The sequence below is a fragment of the Ovis canadensis genome, chromosome 9 (genome assembly GCF_042477335.2).
Source record: "Ovis canadensis isolate MfBH-ARS-UI-01 breed Bighorn chromosome 9, ARS-UI_OviCan_v2, whole genome shotgun sequence".
NCBI lineage: Eukaryota > Metazoa > Chordata > Mammalia > Artiodactyla > Bovidae > Ovis > Ovis canadensis.
The window spans coordinates 50,413,308-50,426,844 of record NC_091253.1 but is presented as its reverse complement, the minus strand read 5'-3'; the positions used below and the strand labels follow the sequence as shown (position 1 = coordinate 50,426,844).

Below are 13,537 nucleotides of genomic sequence, written 5' to 3'. Positions count from 1 at the left end.
CCAGGAACCCTCCATACAGAAACTCCAGGTCCTCAAGTCCCCTAAATAGAATGACATGATACAGTGGACCCTCCATATCTAAAGAGTCTGCATCTTTGGATTCAACCAACTGTGGATCAGAAGTGTTCAAATCTGCGGGATTTGGAACCTGCAGAGGGCCGACAGCATACAACAGGTTGCACTGAAAAAAAACTGAAGTGAGTTTAAAAATGGTCATTTACTCAGGGAAATGCAGAGCTAATTTCCCTACCCATAGACAAAAGGAAAAAATAACTCTAAGTCATCCAGGTATTTTTGTTTTGTGGCACAAACTTAGAAGCTGAAGAATTTCTTTAATAAAGAATATTGTAGGGCCTCCCTCATGTCTCCGGGGTAAAGAATCTGCCTGCCAATGTAGGAGATGCCGAGTTCCAGCCCCAGCATCAAAGTGGGAATTCGAAGTGGGGACGGCATTGGCGAGGAAAGACTTATTTATATATTAATATAAGATTAGATTAGGAAGTAATAGTGTAGTAGGAAAATTTAGTGGAGAAAAGAGGCTGATTAACTTGGTTTACATGGAAAACCAATAAAGTTCCAGACAAGGAACATGCACCATCTACGTTATGCCACCGGCGCCTGTTTGAATATCGGAGAGTGCCCCACCTTGGGCTCTCTCTTGCGGATCTTAGAAGCCGGCACAAGTAAGTAGACATGGTGAGCCTCCATGCCCCAGATGGGAATTCAGCCAGAAAAAAAAAAAGAACGACATGGGGAAGCCCAGCATCCGTGCAAGACTCCAAAAACTCCACTTTCAAAATCAGCTTATATACCCCAAGTTGTGCATAAAGAAATATTGGAACATGCAGAGTTATGCAGGGGCAGCAGTCCTGACCCTCACTGAGACAAACAAGGCTTTTTTTTTTTTTTTTTTTTGCATACCCTCCCATATACAAAAGGTCTCAGGTGGTTTACTGTATCTTCTGGCCAAGAGGCCTGTTAACATTTTTATGGCTCTCTTCCTGGACAATTGTCTATCAAACCAGAAAACTCCTTTTCCCTAGAAGTGTTTTTTTCTTTACTCCACATCACCCTCAAAGTACTAAATAAAGTTATATTCCTATAGAACAAAGGTGCAGTGGGTTATAACAAAGAAAGTACTTAACTCAAAGATCTAATGTTGCTAATACCAGGTCTACTACCTGTTGTTCTATATACCAACTATATCTAAGAATAAAAGATATGAAAATTTGGCAGCAAGTATTGGCTCAGCAAATGAAACCTTTAATCAGTCCTATTCTAATGATTTTGACTCCTCAGAAGCCCCTACATTCCTAGGATGTTTTAAGCTTCCAGTGCCTCCTGCAGTCAGGAGGCCTCAAACAATCACAAGCGCAGCTGTACAAGTCCTGCAGGCAGGCTAAAAAGCCATCAGAGGGGTTTTTGGATTGAAACACTCGTATTATGCCCAGGAGATTTATTATCTAAAAGCTCTAAATTAATTTTTTTTTCCAGGAAAAGGTGGTGGGGGGACAGCCCCCTGTTAATGTCAAAAAAGTAGATGGAAAGCATAACATAGTAAAGCAGGCAGACTCTGGTCTTGGGGGGTGGATGCTCAGGAAATACCAGGGGGAAAACCTGAGATCTGACTAGACCTTGCACATCATATCTCTGCCGCATGACCTTGTCATGGGTGGGATTCCTCACGCTGGCTCCCGGCAAGGAGACAAGGGTTTGATCCCTGATTTGAGAAGATCCCATGTGCCTCAGAGCAATTAAGCCCATGCACCTCAGTATTGAGCCTAGAGCTTGTTCTAGAGCCCAGGAGCTGCGACTACTGAGGTCACATGCCCTAGAGCCTGTGCTCCACAACAAGACAAGTCACTGCAATGAGAAGACCATGCACCATAATGAGTAGCCCCCATTCACCATAACTGGAGAAAGCCCATGCAGCAAAGAAGACCCAGCACAGACAAAAATAAATAAAATTATTTTTAAAAAGAATATTGTGTAATCTTATATTTCTTTTCTTTCTCTTTACCACACAAAAGAGAGTTGTTTGCGTTCATTAGTACATTTTTTATTGTTTCAAAGGAATAATGTGATGGAGCACTATTAAAACTTCAGTTTGGGAGAGAGTTTGAGCCTTCATTCTAGTCTCTGAACAACAAGTTCGGGAGTAAGATAAATATAGTATTATTATGTTTGTAATTTTCTCCTAGTGATTTTCAGCAGTTGACTACATTTTTTATCTTTCTATTACCATAATACACTTCTTGCTTTCTTAGAAAGAAAACAAAAGGAGGATCAAGGGATATTTCCTGGTAAATTTGTAATTATTTTAGTTTTTATTGGGGAGGTAACAGAAAACATTCCTGATATCATAATTGGTTATGATAAAGACAGAATAGTAGGATGAAAATGAGTCACCTATTATAAATGGGATTCACTGAAATGCTTTATTGAAGCAAAGAGTCAAAACAGAACTGAATCCATGAAATATGAAATATTAAAAACAAAACTGTGTATTTGGATGTGTGTCAGTGCATGGAAAGACAGGGTGCGGATATAACTAGAATATTCAAACATGTGAATTATCTTTTTTTTACTTGAAGCATAGTCAATGTACAATGTTACAGGAGAACAACATGGTGATTCACAATTTTTAAAGGTTTTACTCCTTTTATAGTTACATTGACAATATTCCTTTGATTTACACTATATCCTTGTATCTTATTTATTTTATACACAATACTTGGAACTTTTTAACTCCTTACCCCTGCCCCTTGCCCTTCCTCCCTCCCCTCTCTCCACTGGTAACCAGTAGTTTTCACTAGTTTATAGAGAGGCTTTAATGGGCTCAGTCCGATACACCATACACATGGTCCCACAAAGCATTTCTGTCTCAAGGCTCTATCCACTGGGATACTGAGCACACCTGGAATGCCAGGTGAGTCTAAACCAGTGAGGGATGCTTACAGACTCATGGAACCAGAAGCCAGTTGGGGCCACAGGGAGACAGACAATGTCATCATGACTTGCCTAACCAGTGTCTTCATGCCAGCTAAAAGTGTTTCTTGTGAAGAAAAACTAAATTGTTCTGCTTAAGGTTTTTGTTGCCTAGGTAAATACCTGCTGGGGAAAATTTCTCTTTTTATGAAAATCACTTTTCACAAATATTCCCAAAGTCTACATTGTTCATCATTGGTATATTTAACTCACACAGTCTATTATTTAAGAGAGGAAATTATAACCTATTAGCATAGAATTCTGAAATGTTAATTAGTTTTCCCTATGTATTTTCCAAGAGCTATGTAGAAGTTTTGTACTGGCTTAATACTAGGGGAAAAAAATGTGATATCTATTTGCTACAATAATTTTTCCAAATGGAAAGCTAAATTTTTTTCCTATGAGTTACTTTGGAACATTGTAAGTGCCTTTTCAGAATAATAATTTTTATCTTTTTTATATTTGATATATAAAAGCTATAATTTTTTAAACCTTTATGCTATCTTCATCTTTAATAGTTGGAAACTTCATTTGGAACCAGGATTATTTCATGATTTGAAAAGTTTATTTTGTTTCTCCAGGTAAATTTTTGTTCATAAAGCTTCTTCCCTGGCTATTCAAGTCCTAATGAATATGGTAAATGATCACAAACAAGCCAAACAAGAAGACTAATTTTTATTTACACCTAATCAGTTGCTCTTAATAAACCCTCAGTCTATCTATTGCTCGTACATGCATGCTAAGTTGCTTCAGTCTTGTCCTACTCTTTGCAACCCTATGGACTATAGCCTGCCTGGCTCCTCTATCCATGTGATTCTCCAGGCAAGAATACTGGAGAGGGTTGCCATAGCCTCCTCCAGGGGATCTTCCCAACCCAGGGATTGAACCCAAGTCTCTTATGTCTCCTGATTAGGCAGGTGGGTTCTTTACAACTAGTGCCACCTGGGAAGCCCATATATTGCTCATGAAGTGTTATTCTAAGCATTTCACACTCTATTACCTATGACTTTCAAACAACTGGTACAGTTAAGATACCCTAACTTAAAATTAAGAACCCAGGACTCAGTGGACTTAAATAAACTGTTCAATTTCTCACAGTTAGGTCATCTCTGAATTGGGACTCAACCCAGCTCTGTCTATATCTGAAGCACACAGATCTCATCTGCCATATGACTATGTTGGACTCACGTGGTCCAGTCACTTACTAGCAAAGAGCTCTGTGGCCAAGCGAGAAGCCAGCTCCTCAGTTAATTAATGGGCTACAGAAATTCCCTAAACCCGCCAAGTACATGGCTCTTTGATAAAGCCAGGAGAAAGACTTCCCCAATGGCTCAGTGGGAAAGAATCCACTTGTAATGCAGGAGACAAAGGAGAAGTGAGTTCAATCCTTGGGTCAATCCAAGATGATCCCCTGGAGGAGGAAGTGTAAACTGGTTCTAGTATTCTCACCTGAAAAATCCCATGGACAGAGGAGCCTGGCAGGCTACAGGGTCACAAAGAGTCAGACACAACTGAGAGACTAAGCTCATAAGAACTTCTAAGACAAGCCTGAAGTGGTTTGATGCTGGTGGAAAAGCTGTGACACAGCTGACGTGTCCTCTGAGAGAGGATCCCAGCTAGGGGAAGAAGGCTTTCTGCCTAGAGATTGTAAACACAAACTCATGGAACCAGAAGCTGGTTGGGGCCACAGGGAGACAGAACAACGTCATTATGACATGTCTGAGCAGTGCCTTCATGCCTTAAACCCCCACAGCAGAGAAATAGGACCTGGAGAATGCTTGCACTCACCATTCTTAATGGTAAGTTTGAAAGTGAAAGTGTAAGTTTCACAGTCGTGTCTGACTCTTTGTGACCCCATGGACTATACAGTCCATGGAATTCTCCAGGCCAGAATACTGGAGTGGGTAGCCTTTCCCTTCTCCAGGGGATCTTCTCAACCCAGGGATTGAACCCAGGCCTCCCATATTGCAGGCAGATTCTTTACCAGTTGAGCCACAAGGGAAGCCCAAGAACACTGGAGTGGGTAAAACTTCCAGCTTTAGTTTATAGCCTATGCCGTCTCACAGGATAACTCAGTCTTAAACAGGATAGCTCAGTCTTAATGGTAAGTTTAAGACTGAGCTATCCTGTGAGAAGACATAAGACTATAAAATAAAGCTGGCAGTTTCCTCTGCCTGAAACTAACTTCTGTAGGTTGAGGTAGAAGATGAAAAAAAGCAAGACAATGGTTTTCCATACCGTTTACAAAGTTACTCTCAAAGAACACATCAATATAAACAGTATCTGCTGTACACATAAGAAATCATGCGTTATTATTCATTTTAGGATTTTAGGATTCAGGAAGGGCTAAATGTTGATGAAACATTAACCCATCCCTCTGCCTAAAATTTCGTGAATAACCATTTTGATTATGAGGGAAATTATAAATGCTTTTCTATATCCATATTCCTTGAATGGATATAGCCATGCAGAACAGAAGAAAATTATTCAATGTCTTTGCTCTTCCAAAGAACAAAATACCTTGCTTATTAAGTTGTTTCCTGATACAATTTCATAATTGCATAGAATCCAATTAAATTTTCAGGCCCCTTGGAGATCACTTAAAGCAATGTGGTTGTGCAGTATCTTAGAGAATTACAGTTATTTTTCCAATGCTTTTCCTATGAATAAAATGGATATTCAGCTCCATCTGAGAAGAGCAATTGCCTTTATAGCCCCTGTAGGGATAAACATCTAGAAGCAATAGATAACTGCCCAGTTCTGTAAACCTTTTGCTTTAAGAGATAGGGAGATTCATTGCTGCCACCTCTAGGAAAGGCACTGGGAACCTGGCATCATGGTAATTTTCCTGAGATGTTATGGGGAGACCATTTGGATGTTCGCTATACTTTGAGGGTTTAAGGTTTATTAGGTGAAGATATTAGTGGACAGATTTCCCAGGTGGCTCAGTGGTAAAGAATCTGCCCGCCAATGCAGGAGATGCAGGAGATGTGGGTTTGACCCCTGGGTCTGGAAGATCCCCTGGAGGAGGAAATGGTAACCGACTCCAGTATTCTTGCCTGGGAAATTCCATGGACAGAGGAGCCTGGTGAGCTATAGGCCATGGGGTCACAAAGAGTCAGACATGACTGAGCACACGCACATATATGGACAAAAGTGTCTTTCATCTACATAGTTCTTATGAAAGGAGTTAAATGAAATTGCTAACTTGGTGATGGAAATAAGGATATAATCCAGGCTGTGAAATAAGGTAAAATTAAGGTGGTACCTGGAACTGGAGAATGGGTGAAAATGATAACAGAAAAACATAGGAAGAAGGAATTTAAATGTGAAGAAAATTTATTGTAATATAATGAAGAAGAGGAAATATGGAGCATGAAGTAAAAGGAAAAATTATGAAATCCTTTGGATAAGAAAGATAAATTCATACAGAAGTAGTATTTCTAAGTTGACATGGAAAAATCAGTTTTAAAAAGAAAGAAACTATTGTGCTCACTTTGAAGTATAGATGTCACTACCGCTGTGTATCTTTATATTGTTTTGTGCATGAACTTTGGGTGCTGAGACAAATCAGACTTGACAATTCATTATTTTTGTAAACCTCCTTATAAAACAACATCCATTCTGAACAATTCATAAAATACTACATTATGGACTATTATTTCAGATATATTATAGCATAATAAATCCAACAAATTTTAAATAGGTATTAAAACTGTTGCCTTTTTAATACCCCCATGATATAACTTTAAATACAGCTTCAAATAAATTATTTCTTATTCAATTATTTGGAGAAATAAATGAAGAAAATACACAAGCATTTTGTTGAATTTGGAATTTTAGAGAGTTTTACTTTATTTGTTCTCTTTCAATTTGACTGATTTATTTCTTATATCTCCTTAATCTAAAATCTAAATCTCACTTCAGTGTTTAAAATTTGTTAAGTATATAGTTTCAGCAAAAGTTGGGTTTTTTTAATCAGCTGTTAAAATCCTGATATTACCATGTGTTCAAGTTCATGATTCCGTAGAGAAAGATGTTTACATTTCTGCATTAATTTGACAGTGGAGGAATAGTTTGCCTAAGAGCTTTGTTAATGCAAAACAAACTACTTCATTTCAAATTATTTTAATATTAATAATGATAAACCTTAAAGTGTCCACATTTCAGTAAAATTCATAGGTGATGAAAATGTCAATATATATTATTCATGTATAAACAAATCATTCATGTTTTCACAAAGCTAATCTTTGAGGAACCATCAGTATTTATATGATAAAAATGACTGAACAGAATATATATGCAAGAAGAAAAATAACAGTAAGCTTGATTTCATAAGTACCAAATAAGTGATGACATCATTAATACAGAATCAATTTTCAATGGGAGATTTCATAGCCAATTTAAAAAATGGCCCCATAGATTTAACAGCCAAATGGTTAACAGGGAAAAGAAGACAATTTTTATTACTCATTTTTCATTCAACAAAAAACATTTTGCATCTGCTTTGTGTCCAACTCTGTGCTAGATACAGAGATTACAAAAGTAAGTAAGATTTAGTCTCTGATTACAAAGCAATTACAGCTATAGGAATCCATGGACTAAATTTAAACCACAGAATTAAAGATTTTAAAATTTAAAAAATAAAAAACTAAAATTAAAAAATAAATAAATAAATAAAACACACAAAAATTTTTCATAAATTTTGGTCTACAAATTAAAAATTAGTATAAAATTTTATATTAATATTTTGTGAAGGTGGTCATACCTGATTGCAGGGTCCCTCTAAAATTTGCATTGAGCCCTGTAATATCTGGATTATTTTTCATAGACATTCAAATTGTTGTTTACCTTTGTGTTTTGTAGACAATCATGATTATCTTTCTAATCGATGTGCCTATGGCACATCTTACACATAATAGAATATATATAAATATTGTTAAACAAGTGAAATAAATAATTAATGACTACTGAATGTTGATATTTTAAAATATTCCTCCTGAGACCTTGCAAGCTGATACAAAATAATTTCATTATGTAAATGTAAGGCAAATTAAAATTATCTGAGATAAAAAGTAATTACTGAGAGCCCTGGCTGGTAAGAATGAATGATCTGATTAAATCTGACCACTTTACTTTCTGTGAAACATAATTTAGCAGATCTGCATATGAATAGAAAGAAGAAAATTAAATCTATTTACTTACAATGGAAAATTCTGAAAGAGTTCACAACTGAAATGATCTTTCTAGTCAAAAAACACATCTTCTGCAATTTGTGAAACATTTAATACGTTGCAGGAGAGCGTGTCATTTGAGTCAGGACTTGCCTGGCACTGAGCCATTTTGTTATTCACCTACTGTGAGTCCCAAGTGTTGGATTATAAACAGGAACATTCACCACCAACTCTCCTTTTTACCCAAATTCTGATCTGGGTGTTTAAGCAAATGTGCTTTAGTTGAAGCCTTGAATAATTCAGGTTCTGTGCTCTGATTACTGTGCAATATGATAGTATTACTTACTGCGTTAAAATCCTCTAGAGCCCTCCATTCCCCCATGATAAAGTCCACACTCAGATTTCTACATGACTCTCCTGTGCCTTTCTACCCTCCATCCTCAACTGCTCCCTCCGTGCCTGTGATGATAATAACAGAACCTTCTCAGAGGGCTTGTTTCACATGTAAAATCTACAGAGTACCAAGTAGAATCCTGGTACATAGTAGGCACTCAAAAAATATTGGCTGTTATTGTTCTAATCATCAACTCAGAAAAAAACTTGTGGGGGATTCCATAAAGAAAAAGTATTTTTCTTCTCTCAAAGGAATGTATCTGTGCTTCCTACAAAATAATAGTCATGTAAGAGGTGGTTGAAGTTATGGTAATTTATTTCAGAGTCAGAATGAGATGAGTCATAGTATGGGACTTTATCTTAGAGACTGTTCTCCACTGGCACAGGAATATTTCTGCCTTCCTCATTCCCTCCCCCTTCTCAATCTAGAGACATTTCCTGGGTACAGTGATTGAGAAACCAGTGGGTGGCTCTTTGCAAGCCATGGAGAATGTGGATTCTCTTCAGAGATTAAAAATAAGAACAAGCTGACGAGTGCCATGGCTTAGCCTTTTAACTCATGATGTACTTAAGAGGTGCATTTTTCTTTCTCACAGTAAATAAAACAGTATAAACTTGATATTCACTGTAACTAAACTGACATCATGAGTCATGTGGTCCAGTCTCAGAACAAAGAACACACAGATAACCACTACATGCAGTTACAAAATAACTCGTGTGTTTTTTTTTGTATTTTTCTCATGTGGTGAATCCTGTACACAGTGCCTGGCATTACTTAGCTTTCTTCCTTATTTATTTATTTTTTCATATAAATCTCTTAAGCCTCATGCTTGTATTTACCATTCCCTAAATTTCTTCCCTAGTCTGATCTTACCTTTCTCTTTTTTCTACTTTTCCCTCCTTATTTCAATCAGTAATGTAAAGTTCAAGAGGTTGAATATGGTAGAGAAGAGGAGGGGAAAGCTGCTGTAGGAAAGCTAGTCTACTTGTTGATGGACAAATGGCAAAACACATGGGATGATGATACTTTGGTATATTTTGCCTGCTGCCAGCAATAATCAGAGAAGGCAATGGCACCCCACTCCAGTACTTTTGTCTGGAAAATTCCATGGGCGGAGGAGCCTGGTGGGCTGCCGTTTACTGGGTCGCACAGAGTCGGACACAACTGAAGCGACTCAGCAGCAGCAGAAGCAGCAATACACGGTTTTGTCACACTGTTTTCTCCTTCCCCAAAGCATTCTCGTGTTTTAGATTTGCCTCTTACTGGTCAAATCAAGGATCAAACAATACATGTGTCCACTGTAATCACAATCCTTTATCTTGTCTTGTTCCGTTTTCCTTATCAGACTTCCCTGCTCTTCACGAGTCTCAAGTAAATTAGCATATGTCCATTCATTTCAGGTCACACTTTCAAGTCCTTCATGATTTATGGGCTATACAGTGTTAATGCAGTTTAAGTTGCAAATGTAAGTACACTTATATTAACATTTAATATGATTAAACTCTGATTTAATTAAAGTATTTCCTCAACTACTCTAAATAACTGTCTTCTTGTCTTGCACATTTGGTAATCTCCATCTTCTCACCATTGTTCTTATATGCTCTTCCTTACCAAAACCCTTCATCTTCTCCTTTTTACCAAACACAGTTTTGTTCATGTTGAAGGCTCATTTCAACTGTTTCCACTGAAGGCTTCCTTCTTTTTAATTTCACGATAATTCCTCTATTCTAACAAGTGAAGCATTAATAATTTATATTAGACAAGATGTCACTTGACAGGAAATTATTATGTACTAATTACTAATTGTTTTTACTTTATAAGCCTCATTTCCTCAATAAGATTGTGAGATCTTCAATCAATGGAACTTAGTAGAGTATAAATAAAGAAGGTTTATCTTAATTACCACAAATGATGAATAAAATGTCTTTCTGATGTCTTGATAAAAATATATTTATCCTTACGTTGTCCCTTAGTGCCTAAGACAAGTGGATACATACAGAGTATGCAACAGATACTTGTTGATTTGCTATGGCAAATACATAAATAACTTCATTACTTATATTTTAATAACATAAAAGAATATGATACTGCTCACTAAAGATGGTATTTACCTGTAATACATGAACTGTGTATGTTATGTGAGTTCTTAGGAAGAAGAGCTCTATATAACTTTTTTTTAAAAAAAGCATACAATGGAGAAAAGACATTCTCTTTAACAACTGATGCTGGGAAAACTGGTCAACCACTTGTAAAAGAATGAAACTAGATCACTTTCTAACACCATACACAAAAATAAACTCAAAATGGATTAAATATCTAAACTTAAGACCAGAAACTATAAAACTCCTAGAGGAAAACATAGGAAAAACACTCTCTGACATAAATCAACAGCAGGATCCTCTGTAACCCATCTCCCAGAATACTGGAAATAAAAGTAAAAACAAATGGGACCTAATTTAAATTAAAAGCTTCTGCACAACAAAGGAAACTATAAGCAAGATGAAAAGACAGCCTTCAGAATGGGAGAAAATAGTAGCAAATGAAGCAATGGACAAAGAATTAATCTCAAAAATATACAAGCAACTCCTGCAGCTCAATTCCAGAAAAATAAATGACCCAATCAAAAAGTGGGCCAAAGAACTAAACAGATAATTCTCCAAAGAAGATGTACAGATGGCTGCTGCTGCTGTTGCTAAGGCACTTCAGTCATGTCCAACTCTGTGCGACCCCGTAGATAGCAGCCCACCAGGCTCCCCCACCTCTGGGATTCTCCAGGCAAGAATACTGGAGTGGGTTGCCATTTCCTTCTCCAATACAGATGACTAACAAACATGAAAATATGCTCAACATCACTCATTATCAGAGAAATGCAAATCAAAACCACAATGAAGTACCATTTCACACCAGTCAGAATGGCTGCGATCCAAAAGTCTACAAGCAATAAATGCTGGAGTGGGTGTGGAGAAAAGGGAACCCTCTTACACTGTTGGTGGGAATGCAAACTAGTACAGCCACTATGGAGAACAATGTGGAGATTCCTTTAAAAACTGGAAATAGAACTGCCTTATGACCCAGCAATCCCACTGCTGGGCAAACACACCGAGGAAACCAGAACTGAAAGCAACACATGTACATGTACCCCAGTGTTCATCGCAGCACTGTTTACAGTAGCCAAGACATGGAAGCAACCTAGATGTCCATTAGCAGACGAATGGATAAGAAAGCTGTGGTACATATACACAATGGAGTATTACTCAGCCTTTAAAAAGAACACATTTGAATCAGTTCTAATGAGGTGGATGAAACTGGAACCGATTATACAGAATGAAGTAAGCCAGAAAGAAAAACATCAATACAGTACACTAATGCATATATATGGAATTTAGAAAGATGGTAATGATAACCCTGTATGTGAGACAGCAAAAGAGACACAGATGTATAGAACAGTCTTTTGTACTCTGTGGGAGAGGGTGAGGGTGGGATGATCTGGGAGAATGGCACTGAAACATGTAAATTATAACATGTGAAACAAATTGCCAGTCCAGGTTCGATGCATGATACAGGGTGCTCAGGGCTGATGCACTGGGATGATCCAGAGGGATGGGATGGGGAGGGAGGTGGGAGGAGGGTTCAGGATGGGGAACACATGTACACCCATGGCAGATTCATGTCAATGTATGGCAAAACCAATAGAATATTGTAAAGTAAAAAAAAAAAAAAAAAAAGCATAACATTGAACTGATGCTAAAGAATTTTTTCCCTAATCTAGGAAATAAAAATGTAAGTTTCTCAAGGTAGAATTCAAGAAGTGATTCCCAAACTTTAGCAGAATCAGAATCTCCTGGAGGGATGTAAAAGATTAAACAAGTTGCTGAGTTGACCCCCAGGGCATGGCCTACCTTTAAAGATGTTGAAATTCAAAACTTTCCTCGCATAACAGAGAGAAAGGCATGAAAAGGTTTGGGTAATAGGAATATTAGAAACAATAAGCCCTTTTCTCCAAATGCTGGAAAAAATGAACACTGTAATCAGAGAAAAGGCTTTGCATATGAGTAGAATTTAATCTTTAATATTTATAGATTCAATTCTTACACAGCAAATAATTATAAAAATGTCATCAATTCCCAGTGTGGATATTAGTTTTTAACTGTGTCCAAGGTTAGGACTTCTATTTCCTAAATGAGTATATTTTTATAAAAGTGTTAGCAGTCAAGTTCCTAGACTTTATGTTTGTCAAAATTGGTATTTTTAACATTGCTCTGTTTTTCTTCCTGTAAAATGGAGACGACACCTGACCTTTGGTCTCAAATTCCATATTCTTTACCTGAAAGTGTCTCTGTCCATCATCACTACCTCACTTGGTATCTCATCATTTACAGTTTTAATATCAATCCTTCAGCAAAGTCTTCCCATGCCACTTGAATTTATCCTTTATGGTTTTGACCACAATGAAAATTGATTAATGGTGATGAGTGCTTAATGTCGCTCCACTTCATTAAGCTGGTTATGAGAGCAGAGGTCATTTTTGTATTGTTAATAGCATCCCCTCAGTGGATGCTCAGAATATACCTGAAGGATGGATGAATGTGTATCATATAAAGCACCTGACACAAGTAGCTAGCAATAAATGATAGCTAATACTATATTCATCTTTTGTATTTTTATAATTTTTGTAATCTACTGTGAAGTATTTAATAAAAATCTGCCATGGTGTTATTTTTGTGCGGTGACCTTTTTTGTGCTATAGAGATTAGAGATTGCAGCATAAAATCAAAGGGCAAATTTTATCACTTCATCAGATGACTATGTTGGGACTTATTTACTTGCAGAGTTTTATAGATGTAAAACTTTTCAGAATAGTAAGTTTCCCTTGTTCCGAAGCTGGAAAAAAATGTTGATATTCTCTTTAGTTTATACTCAGAGTTAAATATTGTTTTTAAACAATTCACTTTTGACTGTAGGCAAGATCACTAATACATGG

At 37.0% G+C, this 13,537-nt stretch overlaps 1 pseudogene; it reads left to right on the top strand.

The window, feature by feature from the left end:
• Positions 1-589: 589 nt before the first annotated feature.
• The window catches only part of LOC138445856 (glycoprotein-N-acetylgalactosamine 3-beta-galactosyltransferase 1 pseudogene), an 82,632-nt pseudogene continuing 69,684 nt past the window's right edge, over positions 590-13,537 (top strand).